The 22343-nt window shown below is 39.6% G+C and overlaps 1 pseudogene; it reads left to right on the plus strand.

The window, feature by feature from the left end:
* Positions 1-21679, plus strand: part of Sirpa-ps1 (signal-regulatory protein alpha, pseudogene 1) — a 135179-nt pseudogene extending 113500 nt beyond the window's left edge.
* The last annotated feature ends 664 nt before the right edge of the window (positions 21680-22343 follow it).

Consider the following 22343-nt stretch of genomic DNA (forward strand, 5'->3'; position numbering starts at 1 on the left):
CTTCTCCTGTTTTGTTGTTTTTTCCAGTAGATCTTTAAGGGGTTTTTGTGTTTCCTCTGTAAGGGCTTCTACATTTTTACTTCTGTTTTCCTGCATTTCTCTAAGGGAGTTCTTTATGTCTTTCTTAAAGTCCTCCATCATCATGATAAAATGTGATTTTAAATCTAGATCTTGCTTTTCTGGTGTGTTTGGATATTCAGTTGTTGCTTTGGTGGGAGAATTGGGCTCTCGTGAAGCCATGTAGTCTTGGTTTCTGTTGCTTAGGTTCCTGCACTTGCCTCTTGCCATCAGGTTGTCTCTGGTGTTACCTTGTTTTGGTATTTCTGATAGTGGCTTGGCCTTCCTGTAGACCTGTGTGTCAGGAGTGCTGTAGACAACTTTTCCTGTTTTCTTTCAGCCGGTTATGGGAACAGATTTTTCTGCTTTCAGGCATGTAGTCATTCCTGTCCACTGGCTTTCAGCTATCTCTGTGATCAGGAACAAAATTGTCATACCCCTACTTCTCCTAGGTCCCTTTGTGCAGGGGGCCCAGATGACGCTAGGCATATGCCTCTAGAGTCAGAAATGTGGTCAGAGAGTAGTCTTCTCTAGTTTCCCAGTCGTGTCTCCCCCGCTGAAGGTCTAGCTCTCTTTCTTGTAGGATATGTGTGCAGGGAGCTGTTTGACTGGGTCCTTTCAGATCCAGGCACAGTCTGGACCACAGAGCTCCTGAAGTTTGACTGCTACAATCTTCCCATGCCCAGAGGCAATATACAGTTTCCTTTTGGCCCAAGGATGTGGGCAAATGTGGGCAGAAGTGGGAGTCTCTCCTGCCCTGCAGTCTCAGTATTACCCACACTAATGGGTGATCAGCTCTCTCTCTCATGAGGTTTGGGATCAGGGAGCTGTGGGATGTGATTAGCGAGGTTCCATTGCTAGCTAGAAACTCTAAGTGTCCAATCCCAGAGGATTTTTGCCTTTGTGTGTCCTGAGTCTACCAGTCAGGTCACTTGGAGCAGAAAAGTTGGTCTTACCTCTGCTCTTGGGCCTTAAGTCGCTCCTCCGGGCTGGCTTTCAGCTCTCCATGAGGGCACGAACCAGAAGGGCCCTCCCCCTATTGCTCCTGGGTCCCTGTGCGCAGGTGGCCAAGATTACACTAGGCATTTTCCTCTCTGGTCTTGGGCCTGAAGCCACTACTCGGGACTGGCTTTCAGGTCTCCGTGATGGCAGCAATCAGAAGGGCTGACAACTCTTCATTTACATCCATACACCATTTTTAAATTACAGTTTTTTCATTTATTGAGGTTTAGTTTCTTGAGGTTTTTTCTTTATATATATTTTGTAAGTTATCCTCTGTAAGATATGGAGTTGTTGAAAAATTTTCCCAGTCTGTAGGATGCCATTTTGTCCTATTAATTGTGTGCTTTTACTTGGAAAGCTTTTCAGTTACATGAAGTTCCATTTACTATCTGTTGATCTTGGTACCTGTGTTACTGGTGCTCTGTTAAGCAAATTGCTCCTATCCAAAATCATTCCAAGATAGTCTTCATTTTCTCTTCTATTTGGTTTTATGTGGAAGTCGCTGTTCTTTAACTCTGTGAAGGGTAATAGATATGGCTCTATTTCTATTGTTCCACATTCAGACAGCATGCAAGACAGGCACCATGTGTTGCTTTCTTTTTTCCATTGTAAAATTTTGTCTTTTTTTAAAATCAAAAACCAGGTGTGTGGAATTACTTCCAATCTCCAATTCTATTATCTAACCTCTACCATGTAGTTTTGATTACTATAGCTCTGTAGGACAACATGAAATCAGCAAAGTGATACCACCTGAACTTCTTTTATTGTCCAGGATGGTTTTAGCAACCTTATACTTATTGGTTTTTTATTTTTTTATATGAAGTTGAGTATTGTCCTTTGAAGGTCAGTAAGAACTATGTTGGAATTTTATTGGAGATTATATAGAAGCTGCAGATTGCTTTTGGTCAAATGACCATTTTTACTGTGTCAAGTCTACTGATTCATTAACATGGGAGATCATTCCATCCTCTGATACCTTCTTCATTTTTTAAATGACATAAAGATCTCTTCAAACAGAACTTTCATTTATTTCTTCAGAGTTATCCCCCAATTTTTATATTAATTTTAGTTATTGTTAAGGGTGTTATTCTCCTGATTTCTTTTCAGTCTCTTGTCATTTGTATTTAAAAGGGCTTCTGGTATTTTTGAATTAATCTTATATCCAGCCACATTGTTGAAGTTGTTCTTCAGATGCAGTTTTTTGATAGAAATTTGGGAGATATTTATGTATACAAGCTTATTATTGGCAAATAATGATATTTCGAAGTATTCCTTTTAGATTTATATCCCCCGATCTCCATTAGGTGTCTTACTGCTCTAGCTGGATTGTCAAGTAGTATATTAAATAGATATGGTAAATGTAGACAGCTTTGCTTTATATAGATTTTAGGGGAATTGTTCTGTGTTTATATCCATTTAATTTGATGGTGGCTATAGGCTTCCTGTAAACTGCCTTTATTATGTTTGGATATGTTCCTTGTATCCATGATCTCTCCAAGATTTCTGTCACGAAGAGATTTTGGATTTCATCAAAAGGCTGCTTTTAACACATAATTAGATGACCATGTCTGGTTCATTGTTTTCAGCTTTATTCCCTATAGAGAATTACATTGACTGATTTTCTTATGTTGGAGTTTCTCTTCATCCTTGGAATAAAGTGTACTTGATAATATTATTGATGTGTTCTTGAATTCACATTGCAAATATTTTATTCTGTATTTTTATATCAATCCTGCTGAAGAAAATTGGTCTGCAATTCTATTGTTGAACTTTTTATGATTTCCCGCTGAGGTGACTATGCGTGCATAAAATAATTTTGGCCATGTTCTGTCTGTTTCTATATTGTGAAATAATATGAAGAGTATAGGTAATTTCTTCTTTGAAAGTCTGATATATTTTTATGTTAAACTACCTGGCCTTGGGCTTTTTTTTTTTTTTTGGTTAGGAAAAAAATTGTAATTATAGCTTTCATTTTCTTAAGGGTTATAGGTGTATTAAAATTATTCATCAGGTCTTAATTTAACTGTGGTAAGCTGTATTTTTCAAGAACACTGTTTATTACATGTAAATTTTCCAATTTTGTGGCGTATATATCTTCAACGTAAGATCGAGTATTTCTTTGGGATTCTATAATATCTGTTGTTATATTTCACTTTTTATTTCTGATTTTATTATTTTGTAAATATTTCTCTCTGACTTGGAGTTTGAATCACTCTTTTGCCCCCTACCCCTCCTCTCTCTCTCTCTCTCTCTCTCTCGCTCTCGCTCTCGCTCTCGCTCTCGCTCTCGCTCTCGCTCTCGCTCTCGCTCTCGCTCTCTTTCTGCCTTTTGGTAAGTTTGAATAAGAGTTTTTCTATCTTGTTGATTTTCTCAAAGAATCAAGTCTTTGTTTCATTTATTCTCTTTGTTTCTATGTTATTGATTTCAGCCCTTGACTTATTTCCTGCAGTCTTCATCTCTAGGATGTGTTTGCTTCCTTTTGTTCTAAAGATATCATGTGTGGTGTTAAGTAATTTATACTTACCTTACAAAGTTCTTTATGAAAGCACTTAGGACCATGAACTTTCCGCTTAGCACTGCTTTTATTGTACCCATAGTTTTTGATTTTTATTCATTCATTCTTATTGAATTCTAGGAAGAATTTCATTTCTTTTTCTTATTTCTTTTCTAATCCGATTGTCAATAAGTGGGTGTTGTTCTGTTCTCATGAATCTGTAGGCTTTAGATTGATTTTCTTATTGTTAAAATATAGCTTTAAGAGATGGTGGTTTAATTCAATTATCTCGTGTCTGTTGAGACTTGCTTTATGTCTGAGTATGTGCTTGACTTTTAACAAAGTTCCATGAAATGTTGAGAAAAAAGTACATTTGAGAACTAATATCTGTTAACTGTATTATTTCTCTGTTCCGTTCTTGTCTGGATTACTTGTCCATTGGTGAGAGTAGGGTATTGTAGTCCTTCACTATTGTTGTAATAGATTTGTTTTGATGTGTGATTTAATCACACACATACATACCCATGCACACATACACACACACACACACACACACACACACACACACACACACATGCACATGCACATGCACACATACACACACATTTCTTCATCCAAACGTGTGTTTTTGTGTTTGAAGCATATATGTTCAGAATTGACGTGTCATATTGGTGTATTTTTCTTTTGATTACTATAAAATGTACTTACCTGTCTCTTTTGATTAATTTTGGTTGGAAATCTGATATATACACTACACCAGTATTCTTCCCATTTGGGTACAATTATTTTACCCACCCTTTTGTATGAAGTAATGTCTATCTTCATTGTAGACGTATGTTTACTGTATTTAGTAAATGGATGGCTTTTGTTTTCCTATTATGTTAGACTATTTTTATTGGGAAATTTAGTCATTTGATATTGAATGCTATCAATAACTGTAATAGTCATGGTGTCTATTGTTGCATAAACATCATGACCATGAAGCAAGTTGGACAGGAACTGTTCATTTAGCTTACACTTCCACATTGCTGTTCTTCACCAAAGGAAATCAAGAATGAAACTCAGCATGTCAAGAAGCAGGAGCTGACACAGAGGACATGAACATATGTTACTTACTGGCTTGCTTTCCTTGGCTTGCTCAGCTTGCTTTCTTATAGAAGCCAGGACTAGCAGTCTCAGAGGCCCACCCATAATGGGCCCTCTGACCCTTGATCACTAATTGAGAAAATCCCTTACAGCTGGTTTCTTTGAGGCATTTCCTCAAAGGAGTCTTCTTTCTCTTTGATAACTCTAGCTTATGTCTAAACCAACTAGTACAGTAACCAATGTTTGTTCATTTCTGTTATTTTGTTATTGGAGGTAATTGTGGTACTAATGTGTGTGTGTGTGTGTGTGTGTGTGTGTGTGTGTTTTCTTTTGATTCTGCATGCTTGAGACTATTTTCAGTGTTGTTTTAGATATAACTTTTCATTGTTGTGTTGTAGTTTTCCTTCTAGTAGCTTCTGTGGGGTGGGATTTGTATTTGTGAATGAATATTGTTTAAATTTGGTTTTCTCATGGAATATTTTGTTTTCCCTATCTATTGCAATTAAAAGTTTTGCTGGCTAAGCTACTCTGCACTAGCATCTATGGTTGCTTAGTGTCTGAAAAACAACTTTCTATGCCATTCTGGCTTTTAGAGTTTCTGTGGATAAGTTGGATATAATTCTCATAGGCCTGCCTTTATATGTTACTTGGCGTTTTTTTCCTTGTAGATTTTTAACATTCTTTCATTGTTCTGTATCTCTAGTGTTTTTAATTATTATGTGGCAATCCATTTCTTTTCCAATCTATTTGGTGTTCTGTAAGCTTCTTATAAATTTATAGAAATCTCCTACTTTGTGTTAGGAAAATTTCTTCTGTGATTTTGTTCAAAATATTTTTCTGGGCTTTCGATGTAACAATTTTCACCTTGTTCTGATTTTATTATTGTTAGATTTAGTGTTTTCATTGTGCCCCAGATTTTCTGGGGTTTTGTGTTTTTAGATTTAACATTTTCCTTCAGAGATTTATCTTTTTTTTTTCTGTAACTTCAATATCTGAGATTCTCTATCTCTTTTAATCCATTGATGATTCTTGCCTCTGACATGGCTGTTTGCTTACCAGAATTGTCTAACTCCATGACTGCTTCACTTTATGTTTTAATTATTGCTTCTATTTTTATTTTCAGGTCTTGAACAATTTCATTCATTTTCTACACCTATTTGAGTTTTTTCGTTTATGGTTGTATTTGTCCTTTCTATTGTGTGCATGTGCTTTCCTAGTTTTCTCATTTCCTTTTTAACAACATTTATCATGTTCAAAATGGTGTATTATGATCATTTTTTATCTTTCATCTATGCTAAAAGGATGCTATAATAGGATATTTGAATCTTGTGATGCCATATTGCCCTGAATACTGTTAAATATGTCTAACAGTGTCATCTTAGAATTTGTGTTTAGTATAAATATTGGTCTAAGAGTCAAATTCTAAGTTTTGTTTTTGGATGTGTGTTTTCTTTCTTAGTTTCTCTTTTCTCTTTCTTCTTCTGCTGTCTGTGTTCCACATTTCTGGTGGCTAGATTGACCTGTGGTACTGCAGAAGTAGTCTCCATCAGATTTGGATGTTGGACTTTTGGTTGTTAGAATGCCTTTTGGTCCAGAACGACCTCTGGTATTCTGACTGGCATGACCTGTACTTAAACATTAGGTATCAGCATGTATAAGGATGGGGTCATGTCAGCAGAAGGCAGATTGTGGGTGCAGGTGTCAGAAACTGAATTTTTATTTTCAGAAAGGATAATGTTGGAGGGTTTAGATGTTGGGTGTGGCTCTTACCTGTTGTGGCTTGTGTTGCCTGTAACTGAGCCATAAATGTCCAATCATATAGTAGAAAGTTCATGAAACTGGGGGAGGGGGAAAAGGACATGTCATCGGGTGGAGTCATGGACTTGCAAAACAAGCGTTGGCTGGGTTAAAACAGCAGGTAGGGCTGTTACCTCCTCTGTCTAGTATTGACTGTACCTGAGCAGTCAATATCCACCTAAGCAGTGAGAGTGGGGGATGATGGTGTATTGTAGGTCTGTAGGTTGTCAGCAGCCTGGGTCTTATGACTCTGAACTAAGGGAGGACAAGGGAGGACACGTAACAGGTGGGTCTCTTACCTATTTTGGCTAGATTTGTTCCTTAATTTGTGTGATTGTAATTGCATAAAAGGCATATTTATGGCATTATCAGCTAATCTGATAAAGCAAATGCTGTCATGAGACTCTGCCAATCAAATGTAAACCTCACTATACCTAGACATTATATCCATATCTCATTGGCTTAAAAGAGCACATAATAAACTCAGTTCTATTGTAACACAAGTTTCATATGCTGTGTGCACAAAAAAATGAATACCAAGCCAATAGTGAATGAAATATAAGGATTCCAAGCAAAATTGGTGCTTTGATCATAATCCTCCCCAAGTCCTAGTCATTATGTGATTCACTTTCCTCATCTGTATTACATATTTGTACTAAAAGCCCAAATGAGAAGAATTGGGATTACATTCATGCAATCATGATGAGTTTTTGTAAATAATAGTATTTAATCAAATAGTTGAGGAATTGGTTTGTTTTCATCAAGATGAGCACTAACTGATGTTTCCTTCAGGAGCAGGTACAAAGGACCTAAAGGTGATTCAGCCTGAGAAATCAGTTTCTGTCTCTGCTGGAGAGTCGGCCATTTTGACCTGCACGGCAACCTCCCTGTTACGTGTGGGGCCCATACAGTGGTTCAGGAGTATAGGACAATGTCAACTCTTAATATACAGTTTCACAGGAGAGAACTTCCCCAGAGTTACAAATGTTTCACGTACTACAGAAAGAAACAACATGGATTTTTTTCCATCTGCATCAGTAATGCTACACTTGCTGACTATGGTACTTACTACTGTGTGAAGTTCTGGAGCACATACTCTGAAGAGGGGGAGTTTCAGTATGGGATAGGCACACCCAACTCCATGATCGTGGTAAGTATTCCACTGTTTTCCTCTCCCCTCATATTTATTTCCAACAAGTCAAAACAGTGTTGAATATTTTGTAAACAAGTAAGGAACTAGTGTGGAAGTGACCCCTCCTGTTCACGTGGTCACTCCAATCCAACTGTGGACCAAGAAACCTGAGCATAGAAGAGGATATTCTAGTTTCTAGTTATTCCTCTTTGGTAAAAGGGATAAATCCATACCTTTATTTGCCTTTCCAACAGCAATTATCTTTCTCAATCTATCCCAGCCTGTTGACTATATAAAGTCCCTGAAAGCTGATTTTTCATCCATTGATGAGATCAGACATTTCCTACTGCATCTACAAAGAATTTCCCCACCTAATTGGAGACTACTTCTGCTAGATTCCATTCTATATGCCAATTTACATTGTAGGAAATGGTCAAGAAAGATGTCTCACCCATTTGTCCTCCTCGCTCTCAAGGGGAAAAAGCACATCAAGGGAGAGTGACAAACCCAGGGCATAATGTGCATTTCTTATTTACTCAAAACTTTCTTCACAATGCAAACATTCCTGATGTGCCCACATTCCCTGTGGAAACTCACAGCTCTGGTTTAGGTATTGAGACCAATCTAGGTCTTTTACATGGCACTGTCAGAGAACATTTTCAGGGAATTACTCTCACAGGCATTAAAGATCTGGCCCAATGTTGGCTTGGCTCCTGTGTGTGAATTATCTACAAACACCAGATCTGGGGCTGTCAAATGTTCATTTTGCATTTCCGGAAAGAAGCATGAAGTCTTCTATACAGGTCTTGATTTTGAGAATTTTACAGCATAAAAGTCAAACATACTGTACAACCCAGCCTGTTAGATATGTAACCCCTATATGTGCCCTCTCCAAGACCACACAGCCAGATAGATGTTGGGATTTGGACTGGAATCCACATCTCCTTAAAAGCCATTTTCTTACTGTCCAGGCAAGAGAAGCTATCTGTACTTAGAAGCTTGATGAATAAGATATATTGAATCATAATTTGTTCAATTCGCCCAGAATTTTCCTTCATCACCAGCTCCAAAGATTTTTCTCACATTCAGATTCTAATATGCATTAGTGATGAGAAAGCTACCCAAATGTCAACCATACTCACCCTGTATTGGATTTGAGAACTGTTCCCTTGTGGAAACAAAGTATAATAGTCCATTAGCTAGACATATCATATTTAAGTTCCTAGGCCATGGATGTTTTGTTTTCAATTTGTGACTACTAAAACAGTAGACCATCTCTTAATTAACCATTCTGGCCATAAGGCACATGCCTTCTGCTGAAAGCCTGCTACCTTCAACATGAGTTAATTTATAGGGATGTTACATATTGCCCACTTAGGTATAGTGTAGCAAGTCTTCTCACATCCCTTCAATGGACAAAGAGAGGGAAAGTGGCTTCACCATGAATCCATACATATCATAAACAAGGACACTAATACTCTAGGCAAGGCAATGTATAAGCAACTGCAACCAGCCAGTGACTCAATTAAGATACAATCCACAGCTTTTCAGTAACACTAGATGTTTTCCATATCATTTGCTACAACAATGTTATTGATTATGAAGTAGGTTGGAAGAGCTGAATGGAATAGCAATTGTTTATGTGCATGGCCTCTCTTATATCATTTTCTCCTGAAGCATTGTTATAGAGGAGAGGTCCTCTCTTCCCTTTAGAGAAGAAGACCCTGAAATTGATAGAGAGCACCTGATTTGTGAGCACATAAAGGAGAGGTTAGTGTTCACTAAAACATCCTACCTCATAGACTAAGAGGCCACACAAGCTGCCTTCCTATTTAGCTTATTCTCTGAGGAGCAAACACAGAATCAAGTGGCCTCTGGTGTCTAGTACTGAAAATACATGTTCTGCAGGAGTCTAGGGTTCCTGAAACAAAGGCTTCCTTCCCTCTGGAGCTATGTGGAGCAGGCATCTGGCACAGGATTCTTCAATTCAGAATCTTAGGGAAGAATTAGGGTGGTGTCTGTGGAGGGGCTTCAGTGAAAAGTAGCAGTAATCTTTTGAAAAATGAAAATGAGGGCACAGAGTGAATTCTGACACACATCAGGGAAGAGGAGATAGTCTCTATTCCATCCTAAATATCCTCTTCTGTGGTATGATGATGATCACATATCATTCAAAGGGAAAACCCATGCCTCCAAATATCACCAGGCACAGCAGCATGCCAAAAACAAACAAAACAGTTGGTATATTACGGTTTTAAAATCCTGGATTCCTCATTGAATCTGAGCATTACTTTCCTCTTCAGAATGTGGCTCTTGTGCCTACCTTCCCAAACTGCTCTGACTACACAGAAAAGTGATGAGAGCCTGGCATCAGGAGCCCATAGGGTGACAATAACATACTCTCTGTGCAATCCTCAGTTTTCCATTTTGTAATGAGACAGTCATGCTCCCTGTTAGATGTTTCTTAAGGAAAGATAAAACATGCATATAATCTTGGCTGATGACGTTAGGGCCATTAGGAACATCAGAATTTCAGTAGTCTGTAGAGAGGAAGTAATCTAAATGGTTATGCATTCCAGAATTGCTACCCTCTGACATGTACACAGAAAGAGATCTTCCACACAGGGACCTCACATAATAACCTCTGCCTGTTAACACAGCATGTAGACTGCCTCTACTGAAGTAGAAAAGTCATATGACATACTAACAGAAACTTCTGACTTTCAGGAAATGTTTCCTAACTCTGTGTTGTCTTACTAAGGGGTCATGTGTCCTTGAACTTTTCACTTTCCTTCTCTAGGCCTTAGGTGTTAATGAAGTTAGGGGGGATTGCTAACTGTTCACCTGGTTATTTTCAGAATTACAGAAACTAAGAAAAATTCTAGATTCAAGTTTCTTCAGTTGTTCTGGTATGGGTCTTGTCATCTGATACATCAAATATATGCAATAAGAAATGTTTGAGATTATTCCCTTGATTGAGCTGTTAGGATACCATGCTGAGACATTACAACACCTTATGTTTGAAATAGAACCAACTCTGCTGCACACTATTTCCTAAATCCCAAGTAGTGTTCCAGGGGCATATCTCAGAGAGGAGCAGAGTCATTAATGTACAAAAAGGCACCATCATGTTCAACTTTAATCTCAAACAAATCTTTTCTGTATTGCACAGATCAGCACTCTAATAATTTCTGGGGCCAGAAATGTCTTTCCTTCACTCAGAACTCTATGTAAATTAAACAGAATGTCAACAATTCTGTAAATTCTTAATCTCATGGCCATTTGCTTTCTATAATTAGAACGTCTGGAGTCAGTACTTGTGGCCCTTATTGAAATGTAAAACCCACTGGCCAACTCTTCGAAAGGATCACTAAGAAAGAGAAAAATGTTAAGCATATAGAAACTTCTTATCATTAAGTGAAATTTCCTTGGTAGTACCAAAAACAAACTAGAGACATACCTTATTGTTTCTCTATGACTTTTACTTCATGCAAATGGAAGAAAATAAACATGTGATCATGGAAGGGTATTAAGATAAATATCAGCTCAGGAACTGATCATGTACTATTTCTCAGCACAGAGCAGATTTGTGTGCATCAGGGCAAAGGATGGCAGGAAATGTGATACACAGAAACGAGATACAAGTTGAGGGAGAAGGGGAAGGGAACAAAGGAGAGGGAGATGGAGTCTTTTTCCCAGAGAACAAAAGACTGCCTGTAGGTAGATGAGATAAATGTAACATACAGAAAATGGCAGGTTATAAGCCCTGTGATAGGATAAAGTGTCTACTATTTGGGCATGTCCATTAGGCGATGCAAAGGGAACTTTTCTTGCCAGATTTCAAACTTTTGACATCAGGACACTAGAAGGTTTGGGAGAAAGTAGTGGCAGAATAAGGAAACAGAAGATTGACTGCCAAACTGTAGGGGTATCATGTGTGTGAGTGTTTGGATAGATTGACTTCAAATAACACTTGTTTATCCTCCTGCTTAGATGATTTTTCGAGGAGGAATCACATTGTACAAATACAACCATGTAACTATGTAGAATATTCATTAAATAAATACAGCCTGTTACACATAATAACATCAACATAAGACATCTACAGCACACATTTCTTTCTGTCAAACAGTCCACTCAATGTGTGCTTTTAAGACCAGAGAGAATTCATGTCTGTTCAACAGACTTCTGTTTTGGTGCTTTGATATTAAGAATAAGAAAATGAACCAAATCTGGCTTCAGTGACAGGGGATAATTTTTGCCTTTTTCTTCAGACTAAGTACAAATTATGTCCACATATGGAGATACAGATAATTGAGCTCTCAAATATTAATTTGAGGGCTTGGCAGATATTGGACTTTAGATATTAGGTTTATATGTACAAAAGAAGAAGAAGAAGAAGAAGAAGAAGAAGAAGAAGAAGAAGAAGAAGAAGAAGAAGAAGAAGAAGAAGAAGAAGAAGAAGAAGAAAGAAGGAAAGAAAGAAGGAAAGAAAGAAGGAAAGAAAGAAGGAAAGAAAGAAAAAAAGAAAGAAAAAAAGAAAGAACGAAAGAAAGAAAGAAGGAAAGAAAGAAAGAAATAGAGAGGGGAGAAAAGAAGGAAGAAAGGAAGGAGAGAGAGAGACAGAGAGAGACAGAGAGAGACAGAAACAGAGAGAGAAAAGGAGGAAAAGCAGAAAGAAGTAAGAAAGTGAGAAGTAAAGGAAGAAAGGAAACTATGGAAATCAGGAAGGGAACAAGATTTGTGACCCTTCTTTTATAAATATTCTTTTCTGGCTTACAATAGTTAAAAATCTGGGAAATTTTACCTTAGATTATCAAGCCTACATGAGAACAGCAGGAATAGATGAAATTAAATATGAAATACAGTGGTAATTGACTTCCTTGCCAAGGCCTATAATTTAACTGGCTTTGTCCTTTCTTATTTTCTCGTGGCCATCTGTGCTAACCTAAGCAAACACAGAACAATTGATACAACAGAAGGAAGGTGAGAAATCCTAAGGAAAACTGTACAGGAAGATGAACCCTTAATGTCTGTAGCTAAAATGCATTTATAACATGGAATTATAGCAGGTTCAGAGTTTGACTGAAGTCTTGATATCGATCTCAAGCAACAAAAGAAAATGTGATAATTGTGAAATCAGTATTAGCTAGTAAAGTTCTTACAGTGTATGTCATTAGTGGTGGCAATCACAATGACATCCTTGTCTTCATGCTCCATTACAGCTAAACCATTTCTTCCTGTGTTCTCAAGTCCTACAAGCAGAGCTACACCTAAGCAGACACTGAGCTTCACATGCACATCACACAGTTTCTCACCTCAGGACATCACACTGAAATGACTAAAAAATGAAAAGAAGCTCTCTCACTTTCAAACCACTGTGGAACCAAAGAAGAGTGTATCTTCTACAATATCTTCAGCACAAATGGTGCTGGGAGCTGGTAAAATCTACACTAAGATCTTCTGTAAGGTGGTCCATAACACCTTTGAAGGAAGCACTCTGTGGGAGAGCCACGTTGTCTTACACCATCTGAGGTAGATGGTGTTGACACCAGGCTCCAGTTCCTGTATGATCAGAATCATTCTCCCATACTTCCCAAGCATTCATGTACATTACACAGGAGGCATCTAAGTCTATAATCAGCACCTAAAGGAAATTGTATTTAACAGAAGTAACTGAAACTATATTAATTATGATTCACATACCTCATACCCAGCATTTTTAGACATTTATTTTTCCTAGTGTGCCTGAGAGTTATGGTTATTGATTTCTCTAATTAGTGTCCTCACTCCACCTCTGCTTGTGCTCCTCTGTGTTAGGAGCTGTACTCAGTTGTGATCTGCTCTGTGCCAAACACTATTATGTTCCTAAGGTGCATTTGTAATGTGGTAGGTATTCAGCACTCCAGCTTTTCTCTGGGGTCATCCAATGTCTCCTTTCCATCTACCTCAGCTTCTATTAGAAATTTTTTAATTCCACCCTCTTTTAGATCAACCAACAGAGAACACCAATCTGGAATCTGATAAATATCATGTACCAGGTGCAGAAGTTCTGTCTTTTGAGCTTTCAGTTGACCTGTTAAAGAGTCTAAATATATCACAGAAAGAATTGTCTTCTACAATCATAGCAAACAAGGATTGAACTTATATCTGAAACAGATTGCTCTTGGTAAATATATCTGCCAATTAGGATGCCATGGTAATCACATGCCAGATTGAGCATAATGGACAGCCACCACACATTAAAACCCATAGTGTTTTAAGCCACTGCACATCAAAGTGAGCAGGGTACTGTCATCATCTCTCATGAGGTCTTCACCCTATTTTCTTGGCTATGTGTAAAATTGGTCTCTTTTAAATGAAAGAGGCAGCATTCATTTTTAATATATGTGTAACCTGACAACTACAACAAAATAAAAAGAAGTCAGATTTCATTCTCACTTTTTGCAAGTCTCATACATATTTCCACTGATGTGTTGAAGTACATAGATTAAATAAGTAAGAAAATAAAGTATCATCAAACTCAAGCATCTTGACTCTTCCCATTTTTACCTAACATTTGTTACATCCTCAAGTTCATATAATTTCTTTATAACATCTTCTCTGCCTCCATTCCATTTTACATTTTTCCATAAACATTTGTGTTCCCTTTGGGTGAAATTCCAACAGTCTACCTGTAGTTTCCAGTTATTTAGGTACCCAGATTTCTGAGTGATGTTTTAAGAAGAAATGCCAATCTTTCTGTTTTAAATATGTATATATTACACAAACACATGCAACCCTGAATGCACCTTTACTACATTTTTTTTTAGTTTAGCAGCAGTCTCTTTCCTTTGTCAACAATTTTATGAGTTAGTAATTTTACAGTCAAGAATATAGTAGTTGAGAAGCAATAGGGATGTTGAATTATCATGCAAAATGGTCTAATGAAATCAAAGAAAATCAAGTCTTCCTTTGAGCACAGCTATCCCCAGGGTATAAGGCAAATTTTCAGTAAAGCAATTCTCCAGGACTTGTTATTATGTAAACAAGTTTTATGTTATAATGTAAAGTTTTAATTAGATAAAGATCCATCAATCTGAATATGTTTTTTTCCTCTCATGAAACAATTGGGAGGTCCACAAATCCAATGATTCTGGAAAACTCAGATTACTTGGTGCTTGAGCCAGTATGGCTGTGAAAGGGGAGGTGGGACACAGTTCCTGCTCCTGGAACATCACCAGGCCATTTATCCCATGATCCCCTCATGTGCTGATGATGGTTGCTGTTGCCCCAAAGCTGATCTGTTATCTTTACTACTCTACCTTCAGTCTTTCTTTTTGGGGAATATAACCCCCATTAATCAGAACTAATCACACCCTAGTAATTGAAACAGAAGTGTTTTCAGAAATGAGTAATGGAGATTGTCATGAGGCTGTAGAGGACAAGGAGCAGGCCTTCAACTTGGCCTTTAGGTCCATGGGGAAAAAGTCTATAAAGCATAAGCATATGGGACATAAAAGCTTACCTGGTCCTTTGTAGAAATAGTTCATTGCCAGACTTGGCCTTAAATTTGGAATCAGGAAGAAGCACATATACCCTCTGGTCCAATGACTGCTGCATTAATTAACTATGGTGAACTTGGGGACATTAAGAATGAAAAGTAAAAGTGGCCTCAGGAAGAAAAGAATTGAATAGAAAAATAGGAAATTATATGTGATTTAGGACTAAATTGTATTAGAAAGAGAGTATATGAGACTGTGGAATTACTAGGATAAGGAAAGGGAGATTACAGAATTAAAAGATGATGTAGAAGCATATAAAAAGTTAGTACTCCGTTTCAATATAAATGAAAAAGGGTACGACTGGTTCCCACTCATCACTCCATGCTGGCCACCTAGTACTCTTGGACCCAGGAAGGTGATTGCTCCCTGGTGTCAATTCTGGCACCATAGGGTCATGTAGAATTAACATTAATTTATCTCAGTGGCAGCTGGTTTCAGGGTGGCACCATGACACATTAGCCTAGTTATCGTCTAGCCATAGTGATCTTTCTGTTCCCATTGCTAGTGACCTTGACTGTCCTAGACTGCCAGGAACTCTGGTCCTGGTAATATCAAGACTCAACAAACTATAATCCAACAACTGAATTCATATATTAGATATTCAATCCATAATACATACACAGAATAAATTCACTACCAATTAATAAAGCTAGAAACTGCCCACCTAGACAAGGTAAAATTGACCCAGACCACCTGGATCAGAATCATCTTCCTCTGTCATCTCCATCTTGAATCCTCTCCTTCCTAGACTTTTCCCTGCCTACCCTTCCTCCTCATCCAATGATAGGCTATGCCTTATCCTGGACCTGCTTTGATGTATAATGACATCATCTTATAATACTCTGTTATTCTAGCTGATTGGAGAATTGGAGATGGCAATGCCTGGAAAGATATTAGAGAATGCTAACTGTTTTACTTATATAAACTCAAAGTTTTGTAAGGAATCATTTTAATTTTAGTACTGTTATCCATCTGTTTTTACATGAGAGTAGGTACTAAAGACTGTTATCTGCTTTACTAGGAAACCACAAGATCTATACCCAGGTCCCATGAAGAACAGACTATGTAAACCTATAAAGAAAGGTGCTTTTGCTTTGTGTTTAGTTTTGCTCTGAATAAAACTAATGAAACGAAGGTTGGGACTATTGATCTGGGACTCACAGAGTTTATGTAAATTAAGGAATTTTTGATAATTATTAACAATGATCAAGGCCTGGAAGATTTAATAAATAAAAGACCAAGTTCAGATGGAGCACTACTGAATTCCTTCTATGAAGCCACAATTACTCTTATACCTAAACCACACAAAGACCCAACAAAGAAAGAGAACTTCAGACCAATTTCCCTTATGAATATCGATGCAAAAATACTCAATAAAATTCTGGCAAACCGAATCCAAGAGCACATCAAAACAATCATCCACCACGATCAAGTAGGCTTCATCCCAGGCATGCAGGAATGGTTTAATATACGGAAAACAATTGGCTATTTCAAACATATCCAAATGAGGTTACAACATAGCAAAAGAGTATTTGCAGGTTGGGGCGTCTGGAATGTCAGAGGCTAGGGGCTTATCCCTTCCCGCCAGACTGCCTATGAGTCAGTTCCGATAACTCGGACTGGTTCCTGCATTCCTTCTTCCTTATCTTTGTGGTCTGGTAGTCGTAATGGCGGGGCAGGCCCCAGAGGGCCTGGGCGTGCCTGGACCTGCTCGGGCCTGATTCAGCTCTGAGTCTGTGTATCTTAAAACTTACTTTTTACTTTTATAGTTGTGGACCTTAAGCTCGTATAATTTTTCTTTAAAGGAGGTTCTTTCATTCCCCCATTTTCTTTTAACATTGAGTAAAATCTTTTACGCAACTTGGTTAAGGAATCTCTGTTTCCTGGTGTTTTAACCTTTTGTATTGCTGGGTTAATACAAGAGTCTGGATAACAGAAAGCCTATCTTTTATAAACTGTACCAACCTATTTAAAATGCAAGGGCCAAAAAGGAGGATTAGGAGAAGAATTAGGGGTCCCATCAAGGTGGACAGCAGGGTAGCAAACCAAGGGGATCAGTTAAACTACCCTTGTTGGGAATCAAACAACTTTTGTCTCTGGGCTAAGTGTTCTTGGAGCTTAGCCATATTATCTCTTAATATTCCTGTCTGATCTTCATAGAAACAACATTCTTCTTTCAGTGTAGCACACAGACTCCTTCTTTAAGGAATATCAGGTCTAATCTTCTCCTATTCTGAAGGACTACCTTTGAGAGGGAGGTTAGGTATTCTTGGAGGTCAGGCAATCTTGGAGGTCAGCCAAAAAATCTTTTTTTTTACTCTTTTTTATATCTGAGTCAATGGCAGTTCTGAATTCTCTGTAAGCCTTGCATTGCAGGGCAACAGCAGATGTCCTTGTGCTGCCTTTGTAGCACCTAGATAGCCTTAAATAATTCTCAACTCTCTTTTGCGTCTTACTAAGTCTTTAGCATCAGGATTCCAATCTGGACACTACACGAACCTATACACCAAGGTCATGACTATCTTAGAACTTCTAAACTTATGATCCCTGAGGCACAGTCCCAAGAAGTGTTAGAAGTACTAATGCACATAATGCCTTCATAGTAAGGGTATGTTACATCATTTGCAATAGAAATCAAGCCTATCCCCACACCTATCCCGATGGAACCCAGGGCAAACATGAAATTCTTGTTTCTAAAACACACTCCTCAAGTGAGCATTATAGCAACCTCCCAGTTATGTCTCTGATGTATCCACTTATCTGATGTGCAAGTCTACGGAGCTTTTTGAAGATCTGAGTGCCCCTCTAGGTTCCAGCTCTCAGCCCCAACAGCTAGTACTCGGCTGGTGAGGGCTGAGACTTGATGGCTGTCAGGGTGGTCAGCAGCACCAGGTACGGTCCTTTCCAGCGAGGCTCGAGTGTCTGGGCTCCGTGTTGTTGAATGTAGCTGCAGTCTCCGACCTGGAACTGATGAGATGTCTCGGAGTCCCTGGGGCATAGGCTGCTCCCAGCTGTGAGCAGATTTCTTTCTGTATCACCTGTAGGTCTTTTAGTCTGGCATGTTGGTTCAGTAACATCATCTAATACAGTCAGAGGGGCTGAGGCCCCATATAAGATCTCAAAGTGGATAAGGCTGAATCTGGAAGAGGTATTTCTTGCTCTGAAGAGAGCAAGAGGGAAGGAGTACCACCAAGTCTGCGCCAGTCTCCATGGTCAATTTGGTCAGGGTCTCTTTTAGAGTTTTATTTATTTACTCTACCTGCCCTGAATTTTGAGGTCTGTAAATACAATGTAATTTCCAATCAACCTCTAAATACTTGGCCACACCCTGGCTTACCTTGGGAACGAAAGTAGGGCCATTGTCTGACCAGATTACCTTGGGCACTCCAGACCTGTGGAAGATTTCTTCCAGTATCTTCTTGATGACTAGCAAGGCCATCTCTTGGTGAGGAAAGCTTCTATTTATTCCTGGAAAGGTATTTACAAGCACTAGGAGATACTTGTGATCATATTTTATTGGTTTTATCTCAGTGAAGTTCACTTCGACTTTTCACTAAACTCTCTAGGTCTCTTTGCCCTGTTTTCTTGCTAAGCATTCACTTACTGACATACCTTATATTTTTTAACTGCCTCTCTGGCTAGAATCTTAAAGTCTATTACATACACCTTAGTTACTTGGACAAGCTTCTTATCTAAGTGAGTCCATTCCTGTATTTGGCAAAGTGAGTCATTTGTTTGTTCTCTGAGGAATATAGTTTTCCCTCAAGTGTGCCATTGTCTTTTTTTTTTCTCTAAGCAATTTGGGCCTTTTCTTCTGTTGTACATTCTAAGTGAGGCCATCCCTTAGTCCAATCCCAGTTCCAAGTGGCTGTCTCTTGTAGGCCTGTAACCAGGATAGGCTCCTGCATAGCCATTTCCCGAGCCACTTTATCTGCTTTGTTACTGCCCCATGCCACTGAATCTCTTCCTTCCTGATGTTCTGGGCAATGAATAATACTCACAGTTGCTGGCTTCATCAGGGCATCCAAGAGATGGCAAAGGCATCTGTGGCACTGACGTGCTAGGGGGGTTGAGGTTCAGCCATTCCAGATGACATTGTGTTGTCCACCATGGCGGCACCCACTTATCTCTGACCTTCATGAAGAGAACTGTTCCCGTCTGTGGACAAGGTCTTTGGCTTTCAGCAGGGGTCAATCAGCCAGTCACAGAGGTCTTTCCTCCACCCATGGGCTTCTGTCAGTGCTTGACACTCGTGCTGTGGTGGCTCCAGGTCAGGATTGGGCAGCAAGGTGACCAGATTGCCCCCAACCGGTGGAGAATCTAGTCCATGGCAGCTGACCAGTGGTCCCATCTTTTGGGACGTTCTATTCAGAGGCAAAACATCAGCCACTCTATCACAGTTTAAGTCCTGGATTGGGTGATAATTGTTAGTTCCCGGCTGGCAGGAACAGTGTTTTCCAGGCAGAACAGCACTAAGCCACACATCTCCCAGCATCAGGTACTGGTGCACTGAGACAGGTCTTAAGCTCCACATACACAGTGTGCAGATATGCATACACATGGCCACACCCAGCCATTTCAGCCCACACAAGCCATTTTGGAGAGCAAATTTCTCATGAGGAAGGGATAGGGGCAGTCAGGGATGACCATGAACTAGTGGGTTACCCATCCCACGCCAAGGTCCACTGTTCTTCGGGCAGTCCATAAGTATTGTTTGTTGCCAGTAGCCCCCTGTACCCAAGGTCTTTGGATACTGGCCCACTGGAGCATAGGAGCACAGAGCTTTGGGTCCCTATATCCACAAAACAACCAGGCGGGCTTTCCTTCTATCTCTCTGCATAGCCAGCACTCTAGGACCGAGAGGCTCTCCAGTGGCCCCTCTTGTTCTTTCTGGGGCAGTCTCTGACTCGGTGTCCTTTTTCTTTGCATTAGGCACACTGATTTTAGCCAGGAATTCTCTTCTGTTGCCAGGTACTGCCTTCCTAGGTTCCCTAACTACTGTGGCCAGTATATGTTCTCTCTTGTCTTTTATCTTTTTAGCTCTCTAGCTTCCTATTCTTTTTACCTTCTTTCTTTCTTTTCTTTTTTCAGTCTCTCTGTCTAACCTTACTTTCTCTGTAACTTATACTAACTCTCAGCAACTTAGCCTAACCCTTTAAATTTTTGTAACTTTCTCTTCATATCTTTTCTTTATCTTAGCCAAATTGGTGGGGCATTTTCCAGCCCCTCAGAGACCCACCCTTGGAGCCTGGTGGCAGACCTGGAGCACTCCCTACCTTCCGGGGTATTGAAGTCAACAGTCAGGAGTGAGGGCCTTCCATCCATGTCTGGAACATTCTTTCTGGTCTCTAGTAGGATTTTGTCTTTCCTCGGTGGTAAAGAAGACCTGTAACAGTTACTAACAAACATCAAGTGGGATGGTGAGAAAACAAGAAAATCTTGAGCATAGAGGTCCACTGAAGAGGGCAAATAACATTTAATCACACAGCTAAACTAGGAGGCCCTTTTTGGACAAAAAGGCCATTGTAAAAATAAGCACAAGCTTTGTCTATGAAACAGAAAGGCGAGCAGAGGGGCAGCCTATCTATTACCAGCTGTCTCTCTGAACTTAGATTTTCCCTTAAGGAGTAACTCTCTTCAGTGTCAGCTTGGTGGCTTTGCCTCTCAAGAGAACCAGCCTCCAAATGACACTAGGCTTCTAATAACAACTAATAACAAAAGAATGGAGAGATGATTAGAACCTGGGTGCTAGATACTAAGTAGCTGACAAAAGAATTATAACCAGTTTACCTGGGGCTTCCTGTCTCTTACATCTAATCACAGTTTGTTGTCGATTCTTTTTGAAACTATTTTAGTGGTTTCTCTGCCCCCCAACCTGGGGCATCTCTCCTTGGGGAAGAGGCTCAAGAGAGAAAGATAGAACTCCCCGGCAGAAAACAATTTTTCTCAAACAAACTATTTTTAACTTTTAACTTAAGCTCCAAGAGGACCAAGTAAAACTCTTTGACGAGCAAGCAAACAGTTCCAAGATTTCAAACACAGTCGTCAGTCCAAGATTCAAAGACAAAACAAAAACCAAAAAAACACTCGACAATACCACAGAAAACAAACCAGACAACCAAGACCAAGACAAAGCATGGCAGTCTGAGAACACCAAACACAGAAACAGAATACAGACAACAGACACTAACACATCCAAGCACACGTGTCCGTGCCTATACTCAAATAGGCAGCTGAACGAGACCTCTGACGGTGTGGGATTCCTCGTCCACTCCCACCTGGGTAAAAGGAGCACTCCATCTCCTTTGTTCCCACTCTCTCAACACAGACCGGTTCAACAGTCAAACAAGTAACAGGACAGACGCACCACGTGGCTTCGACGTAAAACCCAAAGCAGATAGTCAGACGGAGGTGCTGAGGATCCTGGACCCTCTCCTCCAAACAGAACCATGGGCTGAGCCCCAAAGAAACGGGATCCAGACACCCTTGGAACGTCTTCCAGGGCTGCAGGGGGAGAAGTCAGAGCTCGTCAGTTCCTTCTGTGGCCCGCCCAAACGGAGGCGCTGAGGGTCCTGGACCCTGAGGCACTGATAGTCCTGGACCCTCTCCTCCAACCAAAACCCAGAACTGAGTCTAAAACAGACGAACTGAGCGCTTACAGGACAAGATAAGACAGGGCAGGACAAGACAGATGCCAGCCGGCTTACCTCCCGGTGGGTGGTCGGTGGTCTCTGGGCGGAGAGTCTCCCGATCCTGGACGAGCCCCCAAATGAAAGACCCTCAGCGAGAATCTTTCCTCGGGAAGGAGATCCCCAAGCCCAATGATCAGGCCGAGACCACTGGATGCAATCAGCAAGAGGGTTTATTGTCAGGATACACAGGAACCTGTGGGCGTCTCAGTCAGCTCGGAAGGACTGGCGCTTTGATTAACTTTTAAATTAATTCTAGTACTTCAAGAGCAACAGAATGATTTGAGATGGCATCTAAACTTGTGTAGACATGTACTACATAATGGTTGAGGCTCCAAACCATGAAAGTGATTTGCATGGATTCTTATCTATACATTTTTCATTCATCACCTGCACGTTTTCAAGAAAATGCTTTCACTGGGTCTTTTGCCACTCCACCATGATCCCTTCTTTCCCAAAAACATGCAACTTTCCAGTATGCCTTTTATCTAAACAAGGCAGTCTATCAATTTACCACCTGTCTATTTTCCATCCTAAGAGGA

The sequence above is a fragment of the Rattus norvegicus genome, chromosome 2 (genome assembly GCF_036323735.1).
Source record: "Rattus norvegicus strain BN/NHsdMcwi chromosome 2, GRCr8, whole genome shotgun sequence".
Lineage (NCBI taxonomy): Eukaryota > Metazoa > Chordata > Mammalia > Rodentia > Muridae > Rattus > Rattus norvegicus.